Below are 5,431 nucleotides of genomic sequence, written 5' to 3'. Positions count from 1 at the left end.
GGACGACTGGCTGTCATTGGTCACGTGCACTGGCCAATCAGAGGCGCGCCTCTGTATTCCGAAACCTCATTGGTTGCGACTGTCTCAGTTCGTCAGAAGAGCGCATGTTGCAGTGTGTGTACCGTGTAGCGTACTCGTATCGAATACTATTTTATTACGTATTGAGTAATAACTACAAAGAATTCTTTATGAATGCCCTACAAATGCATAATCTAATACTTTATAGATAATAGAGTGCAATGCCCTGTTGTGCAGGACCAGCAACTATTCATTTATAATTCTACGTCCTAAAAATGTAACAGTTCTCAGATCTGCAAGATAATGCTTGTTATGTAACATGTAGTAAGTATACTATCAATGTACTAAAAGTATACTTGTAAGTGTACTGTTTCAATACTTGGGATTATTTGCCCACTTTAAGTGTTACAGTAGTAAACTTTGAGTACACAAGTAGTTTACAACTAAGTTTTTAGTTTAGTTAACTTATAGCTATACTGATAGTCAATGACTAGTCTATGACTGACTAGTCAAATACTTGTAGCATATTTTATAGTTTGTGAAAGTACACTTTGAACTACTCTCAGTAAACTACTGTACTAGTTTAGTAATTTTATACTGCAAGTATATACTTGTATGTTTTCTTTAAGTGAACATAACATCATATTTATACTATTTATATATTATTTTTGCACTTGTATACTACTGTCCTATTCAGGAATGTTTGTACTTAAACTCTTACCATTTTAAAAACATTTTATTCTAGCTTCATGCTTACTTTTTTTAATCAACACTTGATTAAAAAAGTAACATTTTAAACAAAAGACTAAAGATTTTTTCAAAGACTACGTCCGGATGGGATTCAGAGCGATGATCAAAACACAGATGGAGAAGATCGAGTCCATCAACATCCCCAAAGCTTCAGTCGTTTCCTCTCCATGGGTAGACATTTCGTGAAGCTAGTTATTTTAGTCGATAAAGTTTTAAATATGGATATTTTTCTTACACAAATGCATCTCTTCGCTTCTTTTATCATGGACTTCCAAAAAAATATACCCATTCACTCCCATTATAAAGCTTGGAGGAGCCAGGACATTTTTTAATATAACTCACATTTTATTCGTCTGCCATATACACCTCAGGGTGAGTAAATCATGGGCTAATTTTCATTTTTGGGTGAACTACTCAACACTCGTATGTTGGGTGGATGTTGAGAGGACATGCTGTGGTAGAGACTTACACATCAGACAAACACTCTTTCCTCCAGGCACAGATATAAACTGCCCTCCCAAGTACATAATGAAGGGCAAGTTTCATGGAAAGTTTCATTGAAAATCTCACCAGTTCTAAGTGTAATGAATTTATTTCAGTTTTTTTCATTCCAGGTGTAAAACCGGTCACAGCCACTCCAGAAGTGTCATCTGTTCAGAAGATCTCTTTCCGTTTGATGAAAAAATCCACCAAAACAAGAGCTCAGGATGAGATGAAGGACCTGAGACGGAAACATCCAGGAGAAGTACCGACGGTATACCGTCATTTATAAATGACGACCATGTTATGAGAATATTGAACTCTATGTAGTTTCCTGACGCTCTTTACATGACTTCATAATTTACACCTAAAAATGAGAAACTGGAACTTTTCTCACCTGTTCTAAAGCCTTGTCCACGCTAATACGTTTTCTTTTGAAATCTTTTTCTCTCCATTTTGGCCTTCCGTCCACACTGAGACGGAGGTTTTATTAGTGAAAACGAAGCTTTTTGAAAACGCGTTAGTGTGTAGGCATACTGTCAAAACGGAGGTGTTTAAAAACAACGAAGTAAGTTTAGTCATGTGACGCATATCAATAGATATTCATGTTTATACCGCTATTGTGCCTGTTATGCCAAGTCAAGTCACCTTTATTTATATAGCGCTTTTTACAATGCAGATTGTATAAAAGCAGTAATACAACAAAGTTTATTTTTAGAAGAAAATTGCGTCCATCTTAAGTAAGGCACATCAATAATATTGTTGAATATTAAATGTCCCCAACTAAACAAGCCAAAAGCTATATCATGCTATTCACTTTCACACTGTTGCTAAAATATGTTACTTTGCACACTCTTCATATCACAGTCCTGCAAAGATGACAGAAGATTTACTCACAATTGCTGTCCTGCGGCAAAACATGAGAGCAGTCGCGTTGACCAAACATATAATGGTGAGAGAGTGTGACCTGGACGCATCAGTGAACGCTGAGATATGGGTTTGCAGGCAACATGTAATTAATTATAATTGATACATATAAAAAAAGATGGAAGATTCTGTCTTAGAAGTTCAAGAGGGAAAATAAAAATGGACATATTGCTCTTTAAACTGAAACAAACTTAAATGTTTTTTTTTTTTACATTGACCTATTTCTTATTTAATTCTATAAAGGAAATCTTTTATTAAAGAGTTAGAGAATGATTTTATTTTGCAGATGTTAAATGTGATTGATGATTTTGCAATATCGGTCATATGTAATAATAAAATGATTTTTACAAACTTTCGGGAGGCTGTTAACTAATATCTGCTTCTATGCATAAAGGAGCATTGATTTTATTCTCCTCTAAACCACTAGATGGCACAAAACTTGCCGCATAAAATATTAAATTAATAATTTCATATAGTAAACTATATCTATTGTTACTAATGCCATATACATTTTTTATGGTATCTCCTTAAGCTTCCAGATTCTATAGTTTTTAAATATTTATTTAAATATATATTTATTAAACAAAAATATATTTCCTTTATTTATTAAAATAAACAGAAAATAGTTTTGAAAAAGTATTAGATATTATGCAGAACATATTACTTAATCTGTGTTTGTATCAATAATGAGGGCCTTTTGCCCCGGTGATTCTTTTACCTCCAGAGAGCAAGGCCCTCCTCGCCACCTCACACATTTATATGATTTTTAGGTGAAAGAAACCACTTTAATAATTTATTTTCCCACAAAATCTTTTGATCCATCAATGTTTAATTAAAACATAGGCCTACACTGTAAAACCTGATGAGTTAGTTCAACTCAAACCGTTTGAGGAAACCGATTGCCTTAAATCATTTTAAGTTTATTAACTCAAACAATTTAAGCATAAAACATATTTGATTTGTGTCCAAGTAACTCAATAACTTATTGTTAAGATAACTTGGGTAAATAAAGTTAATAGTACAAATTCCATTCAGTGAATATAACTTAAATCTATGAAGTACACTGTAAACCCGAATAAGTTGGCAGAACTCAAAACATTTAAGGCAATCAATTGCCTCAAATTTTTTACGTTCTGAAATTCAAAGTTTAAGTAAGCAGAACTAGCAGATTTTTATTTTGTACTTAAACATTTCAAGTTAAGAACAATTAAAATGTATGAGTATATTAATTCATACAATTAACTTAAAACTTTCATGTAATCTCAATGTGAACACTTTTATTAGTATAAACTTAGTTAGCTTTTAAAAGCTAATATGCTAACATATTAATTTGCTAACATATTAGCAATAGTATGTTATACAGAAGCACTTGCTGTATGAGTGCAACAATATAAAGGGATTATTTGCTCTCAAATCAAGCTGCATGCACCACTTGTCACCATGATGGTTACTATCCTAAAGCCAACATTAACAGAAATTATTCTAAATTAGCATAACAAAACATTAATCACTACTAAATCTCCCACTTAACATTAATCTTACACAAAAAAAACCCATTATATTACACTTAATTTTAGCATTACTCTCCCTTTCGGATGCCATCAGCAAAGCATGCTGGGAAATAGACTCCCAGCCGTTTCAGTTAAACTTAAAGGTGTAGCGGAGGATTTTCCCGAATTTTAGAAAAGAACCGCCCTCTCCACTTTTTGAAAAAATGCACATGCGCAACACTCTACCTGCTCCCGAGAGGGAACGCCTAATAAACGTATGCACGAGCTAATCATAGCTTACATTAACTTTTACTATAGCAGTGATTTTAAATGGATTTCTCCAAATAGCATGCCAAACTTTACCTGTCAAGTAGAAACTTCGCGACTGAGGCATCAGTGGGAAGCCCAACCTGTGTTTTGAGCGCACGCCATCGTGTGAATCGTGTGCACGAGCACGTACGACGGCCTTACGTAAACATATCACCAGAATGATTGACACTTAGGAGGACCAATAGTTTTGATGATCCACCCGGAAAAAGAAAATCCTCCGCTATACCTTTAAGTTTGTCTAAATTAAAATAAATAATTTCATAAAACTCAAAACAATGAAACTGTTCAGTTTACTTAAAATATATCAGTTCTGTGAACTTGAAAGAAAAAGAAAGTGCTAAATACTCATAAAAGTTAATTTGAGTGAACTAATTCGTTTAATTTAAGTTTGTCCTACTCAAACCAATTAATTATTTCATCACTATTTATGTTTGTCTTTGTACAGAAAAAAAAAAAAAAAAAAAAAAAAAAAAAAAAATATATATATATATATATATATATATATATATATTAACAAAATAAAAAATTTGAGCTGGGGAAGTTTCAGAAATTTGGTTGATTTGACACGGAATGACCCTTATTACATTTTAATAACTTGTAATCTGTAACCTATTACATTTCAAAAGTAAACTGATGTGATATGCCATCATGTAAGCTAAGTCAACAGTGATTACAATGTGATTGGTTTCATTTAATTTCTATGCTATTTGTAGTCCACTTAGTCAAAACTGATTCATTGTAGTTTTTGGCCAGCGCATGCGAAGGTTGATATCCCATCATGTTACCAATGTCAATAATTTCTATAAGATGTAAGTGGAATTTCATGTCATGGTCAATCTGTAGTCACGATTTAGCTATTAAACGACTATTAGACGTCTATTAAACGCAAAATTGCTTGCTGGGTTAAGTGCAATTTTAAGTATCTTTTTGAGAAGTACATAAAGTATATTTCTGTGAAGTAGGCTATTCAAAGTAGACTGAAAGTATACTATCTTATTTTTAGTTTAAAAGAAGTAGCCTATACTAATAGCACACTTGAATAAACTTATTTTTCGTAAGGGAAGTCGAAGTCATCCTTATTATACACTGGATTATTATACACTCTAAATATATAGGCTATATATATATATATATATATATATATATATATATATATATATATATATATATATATATATATATCCTTCTTCCTAAAAGAAGGAACAGTAAACATCAGATTTGCATCTGCACTTGTTATACTCCCACCTGAACAAGGCTGCTAATTGGCTTCTCTAGTGATTTCGCTACCATGGGGACAGGCTGTTTGCTATTTCTTTTTGCTAATTTCTACGTTTCCCTGTTCATAATTATATATGTGGAAAAAGAGTTGAATCCTTTGATGTCACATTTACAATCCATATCTTCCAGGACGTCGCTTGAACTAGCCGCGCGCGCCG

Source organism: Squalius cephalus (assembly GCF_949319135.1).
Source record: "Squalius cephalus genome assembly, chromosome: 23".
In the NCBI taxonomy this organism is placed as follows: domain Eukaryota; kingdom Metazoa; phylum Chordata; class Actinopteri; order Cypriniformes; family Leuciscidae; genus Squalius; species Squalius cephalus.
Note: the sequence above shows the minus strand (reverse complement) of the source record.